General features: G+C 42.8%; 1 protein-coding gene and 1 pseudogene across 6 annotated transcripts in view; one reads left to right on the top strand and one right to left on the bottom strand.

The window, feature by feature from the left end:
- The window catches only part of Prkn (parkin RBR E3 ubiquitin protein ligase), a 1238651-nt gene that overhangs the window by 685499 nt on the left and 539678 nt on the right, over positions 1–13474 (top strand). The window lies entirely within an intron of this gene.
- On the bottom strand, positions 4948–12215 carry LOC116077121 (annotated as a pseudogene).

Here is a 13474-nt window from a genome sequence, read left to right as displayed (position 1 = left end):
CACACATTCACACACATATATGTATATACACACACACACACACACACACACACACACACACACATACATATACATCTCTCAACTCAGAGTGGGATCATGTCCCAGTGAATCTACCCTAAGTGGAAAATACTGTTAAGGCTATAATAATAATAGGCCTTATCTATTAAATGTCTTAACTTGGCCTAATTCAGTACTTCTTGCCTATCCTGGTATCTAGGAGCTGGGCCTAATCCTATTGCCCAGCACCTTGAGAACATAAAATCTCACATGTCCCAGCCTAGAAAAAGATCAGAATTCAAAACTTGAAATGTGTCTTCTATTGAAACTATAAAGCTTTACACCATTGTGTATGTGTGTGTGTGTGTGTGTGTGTATAATTGTTGTTTTCTTTGACTTACAATGGTATAAAAGGTACATATATATATATACATATATATGTATATATATATATATACACACACACATATACATGCAAATGTATATGTATAATATATATGTATATACATAGAAAGAGACACAGAGAGACACACAGAGAGAAACATACACACACAGTTCCCCTCTGTCTTATATTTACTCCCTATTATTATGCAAGGAAAAGAAGTAAACCTGTGTTTGTTTGCATACAGTGTGAGAAACAGGCCCCTACTTTGCATATCAGGGTGAAATGCTTTCTAAATCAGTGACTGGAGGTGAGGGCATATGGAGGAATCAGAAAATTATTTTTCAAAGTCACAGACAATAATGTGATTTTAAAAAGAGAAGCAGGAAGCTGAAAAGATGGTTTGGTGGTAGAGAGCGCATACTACTTTTGTAAAGAATATGACCTTTGTTCCTGTTATCTCAGACTACCTGCCTGGCTGTCTGTGTATCCGTCCAATCATGTACCTATCATCTGTAGAGTGATATCTTACGATGTTTAAATGTATGTTTCTCTAAGTACTAGCTATGTTAGGACATTTCATGTATTTATTAATGAGCTGTATCTCTCTTGTGTAGTAAAATGCGGGTTTGAGTCCTCTTTCTAATTATGATGTATTTTATTTATTTTTTTGTCATGAGAGGCACTAGGATTTTTATATACCACATGGAATTTATGTTGGTGTTTTTCTTGGAAATAAAAGAACCCCTGCCCCTCCCCTGGAGCTCTGGAAGCATTCTGTAGAGCGCATAGATAGTGCACCATAGCCTCCTAACCTGAGAGATGTTCATATAGAACACGGTATTTTGTAAAGGCCCCACCTCTCTTCTCCCATTTGACTCTGGTTTTACTGTGTTCATTTGCTCATGGCTTACAAAGCCCAAAAGCCACAAGTGTCATCAAGAGTTACACTGGAGATCTCTCTGCACCTTTTCCACAAGTAAGTAGTGAGTGTTAATTATAATTAAAACAATAACTCTTTAACGACACATCAGTAACTCCGATTAATCAGCTGCTTCCCAGGCCGGCCCCTTTCAGGCTCCCAAGGGTTTTCTGCAGCACAGTGTAGTAATGCTGCTGTTTTGAACAGCCTATTGTTTTCGCAGTAAATATGTGAATTGATTACCCATGAGCCCAGGTCAGGATATACTGTTGTTTTGCTTTATTCTTTATTATGTTAGGAATCCTACACAGCGGGAGGGGTTGGCATCCACAGTAGGGTCACCTTGGGATTTCTAATATGGAAATTATAAATGAATTCTTTGTTGCTGTAAATTATAAACAGAACAACAGCAGCGGGCTTCCACACTTATAAATATGTATTCCCTACCCCCACCTCCACCCCCCAGACACACACACCAATGAAATTACAGTGAGGGATAGATCAAAATGAATTAGCACCTGTCAGGGAAATTTGATGGGTCATTCTGCACTATAATTTTCTTCCCCTCTCATGTGAGTGGGATATAATAGCCAAGGCCTGCATCTCACTCTCCCCTCGCCCATTGTGGTTAACAATGGCTCAAATGTGAGAATGAATCACATGCTGTATTACTTCTGTGCAGCAGGAGGCAAATTGAAAAGCTCAGGTTTTACAATCAAAATGAGCTTGACTGTATTTGGACCCTGACTATCACTTAGTATCTGTGGCTATTGTTGCATTTTACTTTTTCTATACCTAAATATTACAAAGATTGGCTGTCTGTAAATCTCTTAGACTTCCAGAAGAAGTTCCCAAAGCTATAAGTCCCCAAATCTATTCACTTTGACCACATCATTTTCCTTGACTTCTGACTATAAGAATTCTCCTCCTGCAAAAACATATTTTACCCAGCAAGCAGAAGTGCTAAGACCCATTCAAATAAATTGGCATTGTGACCACAGTCACAAGGGCCAAGGTTCTTCTTCTTTAAATGCTTCAGATGCTTTAATCCTTTAAAGCAAAGGTTTAAAATAGATGGCTGAACTCTGAAGTGAAAATGAAACATTAAGAATAAAGGTTCAGACAGTGTTTACAAGTTTGGTTCCATGCAGCCATGATGTACCCATGGAAGGAACTATGCTGAAGAAAAACACACGGTGCAGCTTAAAACTTAAAGCACAGAAGAGGTGAGGGAAGAAACCACCCAGGATGAGGGAGGAGCTGCTGTAGACCAAAGCAGTAATGATCTATAGAGCTCAGATCATTATACTAGCTTCAGATCAGCTGACTTTACCTTGGTCCTAAGTCCTTTATCATCTGTGTTCACATCTTCAATGACATATCCTAAAATCCAAATGTAACCAGAACCATTGAACAAATGTTTCTCCACAAGATATTTCAAGTTCATATCTCATTTACTTGTTAATTTTGAATTTGGCTTGAAATTCTCAGTTACTGCAAGTGTGTAACATCATATGCTTATGAGATGGCATATCTCCTACTACCCATGTTCCATTTTATGCAGAAAATTTCCTGTTTGTTAAATGGTCCCATCACCCCCATCTCATGTGATGTTTCTCAATTGGCTATCTCTGTCCACTCTTCCCAGTCCACCTTTATTTCCTTGGGGACTAAAACACCATCACAGACTTTTTTTTTTATTAATAAACACCAACCTTTCAACCCAAATGATAATGCTCTCTGTCCTTTAAAGCAGTGGTTGTTTAGAGGTCTGCCTAGGTCTCCTTTTTTCCTCTCCTCTTTCCTTCATTTTTTTCTTCCTATTTTGTCTTTCAAACATGTTAGGGGTGGGACAGTACCCTGCACACACCAGGAAATACACGAATGTGTTCTTTGCCATTTGATACACCTGGAAATGAGCCTCATACGTGGTTGCTTAGAATGACTGCTGGCTTACACCCACACTCATCCTTCGGGATGAACTTGGAATTTGTGCTCACACTTTATTCCTTTATGGAGATTCCTGTTAGCACATGGATTCTGCTTCTCTTCCTCTCAGTGGTATGTGCTCATGAACTGAGGAAGGATGTATGTTTGGAGGTTTTTGTATGCACACATTCCAAACTGTTCTCCAAAGGGGAATTCTGAAAGGCAGTGTCACACCAGCCATGCCTGATGGCCGCATGATGCCTGCCTGCTAAGAGCCACTAACTGATTGACACACAGCATGGCATGAATAACGAGATGTTCTGCTTTCACAGTTGGCAGTTTGTTCTCCTCTGACCATGCTTTGAATCTGATCTGTTCCACACAAACAAGGGAACAGTCACAGTCCCACATTGGTAAAGGCGACACAAGGCGTCAAGAAACCAAACACCAGAGTAAAGGCAGGCAGAGTTTGAAGGGAAAATTAAAAACCTATTTTTATTTCTCATGTCTTAAAGCAAAATAGAATAAATGCATCTAAGGGAGACCCGAGGGCATGATCCCATTTGAACGCCATGAAATAGGAAAAAGAAATGCTTCCACAAACCACACTTCAGATTTAGAAAGACTGATCTACCAAAGTCCAGAGGAGTTTGAAAGTCACATGATTTTTCAGTCATGCTCCCTCTACTTCTCCTCTCCATGCAGAACCTGGTGTCTAGAATCCAAAGGTTCTTTGAACACTTCTTAGGGACCAGACTGCCTAAGGTTTGCCACTGAGGCCAGCGGAGTTAGGAGAAGAGCATCCCTGTCCTGTTTGGGAATGAAGTCCATGACTACTTAGGGTCATGACCCTGACCCTAACCCCTGACGCTGACACTGACCATGACCATGACCATGAACAATCTCTAATCCTAACCCTGTCTAATCCCCACCCCAACCCTGACCCTGACCCTGAGCATAGCCATAACCATAACCATAACTGTAACCATAGCCATAACCATAAGCCTGTCTAATGCTAACTTTGACCCTAATCCTGACTTTAACCCTGTCTAACTCTGACCCTGGGCCTAACCCTAATCCTGTTGAACCCTGACCCTAATCCTGTTGAACCCTAACCCATACCCCTGATCCTGACCACTGACCCCCGACTAACAACATTACTAGCCAGCATGGACAATGTGCTTTACCTTTTGTGGGAGAACCCAGCTTCTCCCAAATCTGGCGCATCTCTAACCCAGATGTGAAGAAGAGGATTTGCATCATGTCCCCTAACATGACACCCTATGGATGTATGGGGCCAGAGTGTAGATGACCAGGCGCAGCCTTCCTGTAGCCTGTACCTCAAGGAAGTGAAGAATCAAGGTGGAGCGTCTTTGAAGCATTTTACTGCTTTTCTTTTCTTCTTAATACAATTTACACATTTTACATTGCAAAGGACAACAGTGAAGACAGGTGTGGAGGGAAAAGCAAGCCTCCCACACTCCCTATCCACACCTTGTTCACCGGCAGCATTCCAAGTCCTCAGAGGCAATCACCATTTGAGCTTCAGTGTGTTCTCAGAAACGTGCTACCTAATCATGTGTGCCTTTTCTATGTAACAAATGTATGTGTTTATACTTTTCTTCTTCTTTTTTAATAGACAGTGGCTTGCTTCATTTTAATGACTGATCCTTGTGAGGCCACAGCCAGGCCACTATGTACAGACATAAGGGAAGCTTTATTTCTTGGTCTCCTCCTTGGACAAAGTCTTGAGGATCTCTTCGCTCTTGGCCTGGACAAGCCCCTCCTGGTGCTTTCATGCTTCTGTGGACTTAGAACTGTGAGCCTGGTCAGCCAGTAGCTCCTTGCTGGCCTTGTCTGCCTTCAGTTGGTGGATATGCTCCATGAGAATCCACTTGTTTCTAAATGCATTCCCTTTGGCCTTCAGGTACAGGCTGTAATACAGATGGCGGTCAATCTTCTTAGATCCCTGGTATCCCCTGAGAAGCCGTCACAGGATCCTCATCCTTCTCATCCAGGTCACCTTCTCGGGCATCTGAGCATTGGCAGTACCTTTTCTCTTCCCTATGCCCATGTGCCTGCCCTTCTGTCAGGCCAAGGTGTTTTTTTCCAGCTGTGAGCCCCGAAATGGACAGTCACAGGCTTCCAGATATCAGCCCATCTTTGGTCAGCTTCCTGATCTGCTGACAGGAGTTGACACTGGAGAGGTCATTGGTCTCATTGGTGTCCAACCAGACCTTCTTTTGACTACAGCAGAGGACACTAGAGGTGAGCCTCTTCTGTAGCCTGAGTGTACTCACAGCTGCGGACACAGAAGCAAAAGGAAGAGCTTGCTCTGTGTTTTTCTTAAAAGGTCACACATCTGTACTCTTTTCAACTTTATGTAAAGATAAATCCCCTTTGGTTCAGAATATATGCCACAGCCTTGTAAAAAAAATCTATACACTATTACCTTATATCTGGCTGGGCTATAATTTCTATCATTAAATTTATATGAGTAATATATAAAATTTTTCTAGCATGTAGTATATTCAAAAATAATGCAAAATGAATATTATCATTGATAGCTTAGTCTGCTTAGGCTAACAACAAAGTATCATAGATGGAGTAATTTTCATAATAAAAAATAACTTAATGACCATGCCATACATGTATATATGTATATATTACATATATGTAATTTTCACACTCATTACCCTCCCTCACCCCCTCAATGCCTCTCTGAATCCTTTCTTCTTCCCATCTCCCTCCTGCTTTTGTGTCTTCTGCTCTTATTTTGTAACCCACTGCAATAAAGGAAGGGCTGTTTGCATTAACTGAAGCACAGGCAATTTAGCAGTGGCCATGAAGAAAATGGCTCCCTTCCCCCCAGCAACAGCTCACTGCCAGCAGCCTCTCAACGGAGGGAGGGGTGGAGCTGTTCTCCTGTGACAGTGAACTCTCTTCATCTTATGTAGCTAACCTCCACTACTATGAGTTCATGGGTACAGTGGCCATGTCATGGCCGGAGCCATTGTTTCACAGCAGCCCTCCCATCTTTTAGCTCTTAGGATCTTTCCAGTTTCCCGTCTTTGATGTCCCTGTGCCTTGAACAGGATGATCCAGATGTTCTACTTACAACTGCACACTCAACAGGCTTGAATTTTGAGCATTTCACCTGTTATGTGTGTTTCCATTGCCTGCTGCAAAGAGGCATCTCTGACCAAGATTGAGAGCAGCACTAATCTCTATAAACGTAAATATTCAGAAGGCAGTTTGACAGCATGTCCATTTGTCCAAATGACAGTACTAGGTTCCCCCTCAAGGCCTATGATTGCTCTAGGGTTTCGACCAGGTTGACTTTACCAGGTAGAATTACCTCCTGCAGAGAGAGCCTCAAACCTGACCAGACAGTAGCTGGTTACTCTCCCAACAGTTATGTTATTATATGCAGTATTTTTCCTAGTGGGTTAGCTCACAGGTCCAGAGCAGAAAAGAACAACCAGGACTTTTATCCTCCAGCATCTCACATAATGCCCTTTGGCAGTATAGACATGAGCCAACAGGGAGGAAGATTCCAGCCCATGTCCAGCTTGGTTTTTCTATGTCTTGAGTTCAATGTGGAAGTAGGGAAATTCACTTTCACAATGCTGGGGCCTTGGAAGTCCAAGATTACAAGACTTTCTCCTTGTTTGTTGGCAGCAACCTTCCTGCAGTTCCTCGTGTGGCAAGAAGACAAGAGAACAAGGAAAAGAAAGAATTGTATGTGTGCTCTCATCTCTCTCCATCCTCTTGGTCACAGGCAAATCCCACCAAGTGCTCCCTACTGTCACAACCATATATTAATCTTATCATTCCCAAAGACCTCACCTCCAAATTCTGTCCCGTGTAAGATTATGGCATTAGCATAAAGGTTAGAAGCAAGATACAGACATTTAGTCAATCATAATGTATATACCCTCGTGTTCTTGAGTGGGGACATTGTTAGAAATCACATTGCTGTCAAATAATGCATATCCTGAAAATTTTCACAAAATTCTCTCAAAAAAAGTGTATCCGAGAGCACAGGGTTAGGAATGTACTGCCCCTGTTGTTCTCATTGGTGAGCTCCTTATTTTATGTTATTTATTGCTAAATTTTTAAATATTTTCCAATCCAACAGGCAAATAATGGATTCTCACCCCATTGAGCATATTTCAAATCATTATCGATCACTTGTGGTTTAGTCCCTGGATTGCTTTTAAGCTCTTCTTGTTTATTATTTTTATTAGGTTGTCTTTTTGTATTGATCAATTTTATATTGTAAGAAATTAGTTTCAGGGCCAATATATGCCTTGTACTTTCCTTCAGTCTGCTGTCTTCTTCTGAATTTGACTGATGGAGCATGTTGACTATCTATTGCTCCTAACCAATCGTCCACTCTCCTTAAAAATACTCATTACTTTTCAAAATTCCAAGGGTCAGGACATTTTCAGAGCATAGGAATAACATAACACAAAGCTGCTCCGCACTAGCTGTTGCCAAAGACTTCTTCAATCTAGAAGTTGTTCTGAGCAAAGCTAGGAAGGTGGAGTAGCAGCTTAAGGATGGAGGCGTTTACTTTGGCTCACAGTTTTGGGGTGTGGTCCATCATGGCAGAGAAAGCAGGGTAGTGGGAGTGTAAGGCAGTGGCCACTGAGCATCCCTGCCTGGAGACTGCAGAGAGCAGTGAAAGTTAGTGTTCAGTCCTTTGTTTCCTGTTTGTGCAGGACCCCAGGCCATAGAATCCTGCCCGGCACACTGGGATCATCTTTTCCATCTCACCTAACCTAATCTATAAACTCAGACACGCCCAGAGGTGTGTCTCCTAGGTAACTCTAGGTCCCATTAGGTCAACAGTCAATATTAACTATCACATTTGGCTTTTATCTAGCACTCTTGGTCCCACCGAATTCCTCATATGATCTCTGAATGCTCTGTCTTTTTGAGGACAACTGTCCTGCTTAGCTTGGGATTCTCCAGGAGCACAATGGTAGAAACTGCCAGGACTCCTGAGACCTCAAACTTAGAAAAGACTTCGAGCCAGCATTTCATATCCACTGTCCGCAAACACTCTCCTTTAGTGCTTTGACTTTGCACAATTAAATGTTTGCTTTGTCTGTATTCACTTTATTTTGAAGAATGCAAGTTTTGTTTTGTTTTGCTTTTCTCTTCCTATACTCTTGTTTGCAAAGGTTCTTTGAGAAGCTTATTTGGCAACCAATAAGAAGTTTTACGTTCGTCTTTACCATTGCTACACTTGGGTATACGAATTATAGCACTGGATTGACTTTTCCTTATATAGCTTTCTCCCCACTTTGAGACAGTTCCGGCAATAAGTCAGTGAACATCTGACATTTAAGTTAAACATGAGGTCTATTTTAAAATCACGTTAGGCAGAAGATGAGAGATAAAATATGGGATCAAATGTTTTAGTCTCTCCTAAAATTATTTTAGATCATTGCACTGTATGTTTGTCAACAGTTCAACTTTTCTAAATTTCCAGAGTCCATTTGATTTATCCAAACCAGAAGGCTTTAGGAAGAAGTACTTCTCATTGAGGATTAGCCTTATGGAAAGACAGGAGGGAAGGGTTGGCAGTGTTTGCTTCTGGAAGGATTTGTCTTTTGTAACTAAGATCTCCTGTACTGATCATGGAGGTTCTTTCAGAGTAGGTCTCCTCAAGCTGTGCTCTGTGTGCAGTTAACCCGCCCTGGTGACTCTCGCATCCTCCACAGGCCCCTCACAGTTCAGAGTCAAGGTGATGGAGTGCTTGACTCTGAACTTACTCACATCTTACAAACTTCAGTCTTCAAGCTCCACTTGCATAGCACATTCTCCATGCTCCGGTAACCAAGCACATAGCTCTGAACACCTTTCCTGCATCAGGAAGCCAGCCATGGTCTTTTCAATCTCAATGGACACAGGCTGAATCTCTGAGGACCAAGCTGGGTCATGAAGCTATGTCCCTTCTGTGTTTTTGTTTATATCCTGCTATCCTTGGGGCCAATGCATAGTTGTAAACTAATGATGCAAAATTCACCTTAAGCATCCAAGTAAAGATAAGAATGTAAACACGAACACAGAAATTTAGAGTCACTTCGCAAATGTAAATTCAAAGCAAAATCCCCATATAAATATAGGAGATGTGCCCACACAAATAAAGAGCACAGATTTGTAAGTGTGGCCATTTTGCAGGAGTATTTTTCAAATATATGTATTTATTAAGATACCAGTTGCCTCAATAATAGGTAATCCATGCAAATAATCCTGTTAACCCCACTTCTCACAGAGGTGAAGCCCTTAATGCTTCAGCTTCATTTTAAATCAAAGCACAGTGAAGTTTCTCATAAGCCAATGGGATTCATCCAGAATCAGCAGAAACTAATCCTCTCCAAGAATGAGATCAAGGAGTTTAGTTTATAAAAGCGGAGAAAAACCAGAGCAAGCATCCTCAAAATCATGTACCAGTGAAGAAACCCAGATAGAACACACATCTTTCCCTAGAACTCTATAAATCTGTCCCAACAATGGCTTAGGAAGCTCATGCAAATAGTACTCTTCGTTGTCTACCCAAGATGATGTTGCAGCACAGGTAACATCCTCCTGGGTGTGGCAGGACTCCAGGCTGTCTCCTCATGTAGCCTCTTAAACTATACCAAAAAAAGCACACCCCCTCCCAGTGCACTACGGGAGCCCTGGTGTTGAAATCAGAAGCCAGGCAAAAGGCAGTCAAGATTGAAGGAGTGGTCTTCAATCTGGAATCCAGTACCCAGTCAAGTTTTTAAGAAGGGTGGAAGCAAGTATGGTCACTTTCAAAGATGAAGGGTTCTAAGATTTTGGTGTCTTTTCTGAAAATAGTTATTGTGTAGTTCAAATGCCAGTAAGAGACAATGGATGTCAGCAGAGGAAAAGACATGGGCAATTCAGAGAGTGAAATCAAAGCATTCTCTGTGAGAGGTGGGGAAGGCCTGGAGGTATATGTCTTAAGGAGAAGGGTTAACACACAAAGTAAAGAAAAACAGAAGCTGCAATAGAACATTCCAGAAAGGAAAGTCATTGCTAGCCAGACATGAAAAGGGAAGGCATCATAGAGAACTCAGTTAATAAGGCAGAGAAGGAGCTGAGGGTACAGATGGAGAAGATGCAAGATCCTGTCAACCAGATGAAAGAAAGATGATTTGGCAGTAGGAGAAGCAAAACTCCATGCTCAAAACCTGTCCATATATATAAACCAAAAGGCCCAAACACTGAGTATGGGAATTGTGCTTGCCTGAGCTGCACTTGGGCATAGTTCCCATCTGAGAGGCCCAGGCTTCTCGACACAGAACTGGGAACTACCTGAAGGCTCCACTCAGAGACTACAGCTCACCTGCACTGTCAATGGTCTCTTCTGTGGGTGAGACCGAGCTCCGCTGCTGGACATCACAGGCAAAGCCTCTAGTCTTTGCTGACACAGAGCAAAATACAGAAGCTATAAATCTGAAGACGTAAGAAAGATGGAAGATTTAGAAATGGCAGAGACATGGTGAGAGGAGAGGGAGAGGCACTGAACAACACAGGGTCTTGGTTTTAGCTAAGAGGGGTTCGAGGTAGGGCAGAAATTGCATGGGTTAAGATTTGATGAGCCTCTAAAAAGTGTGTTTTTAAAATAAAACATCGATCTGGGAGCTGGAGAGATGGCTCAGCAGTTAAGAATACCGACTGTTCTTCCAAAGGCCATGAGTTCAAATCCCAGCAACCACATGGTGGCTCACAACCATCCGTAATGAGATCTGATGCCCTCTTCTGGGGTGACTGAAGACAGCTACTTACATATAATAAAAAAATAATTAAAAAAAAAAACATCGATCAATGTAAGGCATAAAGAATATACAGAGTCAGCTAAAACCCGGAGGAGACTGTCATAGGGGAGCTGTTGACATAGAGGTGGAACTTCTGCAGCTCTAATCAGGCCCTGTCCCTTCTTTGTCAGACACCTCCCCCTTCTCATTTTCCCTTTGCCTCTCATACTCTATCATCAGTGAAGCACCCACCCTTAATCATAGTACTCAGAAAACTGAGGCAAGAGGATGGCGAGGTCAAGGCATGGCCCTTGCCCAGTCGGAGGCTTCCTGGAGGTAGGTGATCACATCCTGTCAGTTCAGATGCCACCCACCACCCTTCCTTCCGTTACTGAGCAAAGCCGTGTTTGTCCCTCTCCATGGTCAGGACATTTTCATCTCCTTGACTCAGAAGTGGCTTCCTTCTAGTGGCCAGTGACATGTAACAACCAGATTGTTAGATTTAAAAACAAAACAAAACAAAAAAGCATGAAAGCCGATCCATAGAAGGAAAGCTGAGACAACATGACCCTTCGGTGTAATTCTATGGGGAGCTCCATAGGCTCATTCATGGCCATAGACAGCCACAAGGTCCTTAGGAAATCATTAAGGACATGAGTGCCATACTATAGGAGGCAGGATGAGTTCCTGCAGGGAGACCCTTCAGATCCATGGGACAAAGGGAGCTTCTGAGTCTTACAAGTTTTCAGGAGGCAGGGGAGGGGCAATCCACATTCTCTGTGATCTGGCCTGGCCTAACCTATAGGGCAGGAGGGACTGGACAAAGGTAAAGTTGTGCTTGCAAATTGTCTCGCAAGGGGAAGGAGAGACCACAGGGCCCTGGCCAAGTGTGCTCTCTTTCATCAACTCTCTTCAGGAGGGGACAACAGGGAAATGGGGTTGTCTGCGGGAGACTGAGGGCTCTAACTAAGACCTGCTAGGAAAACAAGAGCCCTACTCTACAGTTGTTGGCCAAGGCATAAATGCACCCACCATGGCCAACTCCACACTCCCAGTGTGTGCTCCTAAGTGCAGATTGTGAGGGAACAACTCGAGTCAGCTTGGGGGTGGTGTGGGCTATCCCTAGAACCTCTTCACTTCTGTCACTATCACACTCGATGACGCTGCTTCGCTGCCTCTCTCTGGAGCCAGATGTTGGGCGCATAGCCACTTCTGAGCACATCTGGTTTTACTTCATTCAGTTTTCTCTTAGCTATTAACAGCTCCCTGCAGGTGAGGCTCACACCCTACCTGATGTGTAGGAGAACCAGCCTGGAAGGAAGGAACGGTTTCAGTGCATCTTCTGGGAATATTTTGCCTTGGCCTCTCTTCCCTTGCATCACATATCATAGCTCTGCAGTTCTAAACCATCTTCTGCCTAGAAATGTACCTACTTTGGATGAAGAAGAGAATTACATACAATGTGTAGGCTGTTTTAACCTATGTAGATTGTGATTTTCCCTTAGTCATGAACCATGATTTCAAAAGAAATGTTACTTCCTCCACCCCCCCACACCTGACCTCTACTTCTGACGCCACAATTGGAGATGGGCAGGTATCACTGGTGCCTCAGAAATGACCATTTTGACATCTAGATTATGGGGAATGCTGAGTGCAGGTCTGCTGGATGCTAGAGCGGTGCTGGCAAGGGTGGGACACTTCAGAGTTGTCCTGGAAAGGCACTCGTCCCCAGCATCACCTGCACCCTGGGGAAATGTTCACCATGGGGAAATGTTCACATATGAACACCTTGTATTCTACTTCCCAAAGTCCAAGGAGAAGTCTGCCTTCCATATTCTGTAGAGACATAGGAAGTGGACATTTGCCTCTGTGCCTTAGAATGGGCAGTGTTTGGAGAGAGCCTGGCGTCAGCACCACACGCTCTGAATCATCACTTCATGAGCCTTCTAGGCTTGGCTGCAAGACCAGCTCTCTGGGGCTAGAACTGAAGCCATGAATGTTGCAGGGGACTTTCTAAGAAGCTCCGTAAATAACTATCTCTAGGAGGCTGGAAACGTTACCACCACCACACCGCTCTATGTTACATCATATTGAAAGGACTGGAATGATACGGCTTGGTGGTAGAGTGCTAGCCTGGTGTGCAGAGGCCGTGGGTCCAGAACTACAGGGATAGACCAATAAATAAACAAACAAGCAAACAGTTTGAAAATACTAAACACTGCATGTTTTATAATGAGCTTACAGAGCATGTTACATAAGAGATATTCTTGTTAGTGTTTGCTTTAAAAACAAGTATCCCCCCACCTCAGAAACTTCTCTCTATAAATTAGATCTTCACTGCTCTGTGGAGTTGTGCATCCAAATGCTATCCTGCATCCCAAAACTTCGATATGGGCTATTTACAAGAAGAGTAGAGTGGAATATTTAAAATCTGGACCATCTTGGAAAATAGGAGATGTTACC

Source organism: Mastomys coucha, unplaced genomic scaffold (genome assembly GCF_008632895.1).
Source record: "Mastomys coucha isolate ucsf_1 unplaced genomic scaffold, UCSF_Mcou_1 pScaffold5, whole genome shotgun sequence".
In the NCBI taxonomy this organism is placed as follows: domain Eukaryota; kingdom Metazoa; phylum Chordata; class Mammalia; order Rodentia; family Muridae; genus Mastomys; species Mastomys coucha.
This window is presented reverse-complemented; position numbering and strand designations above follow the sequence as displayed.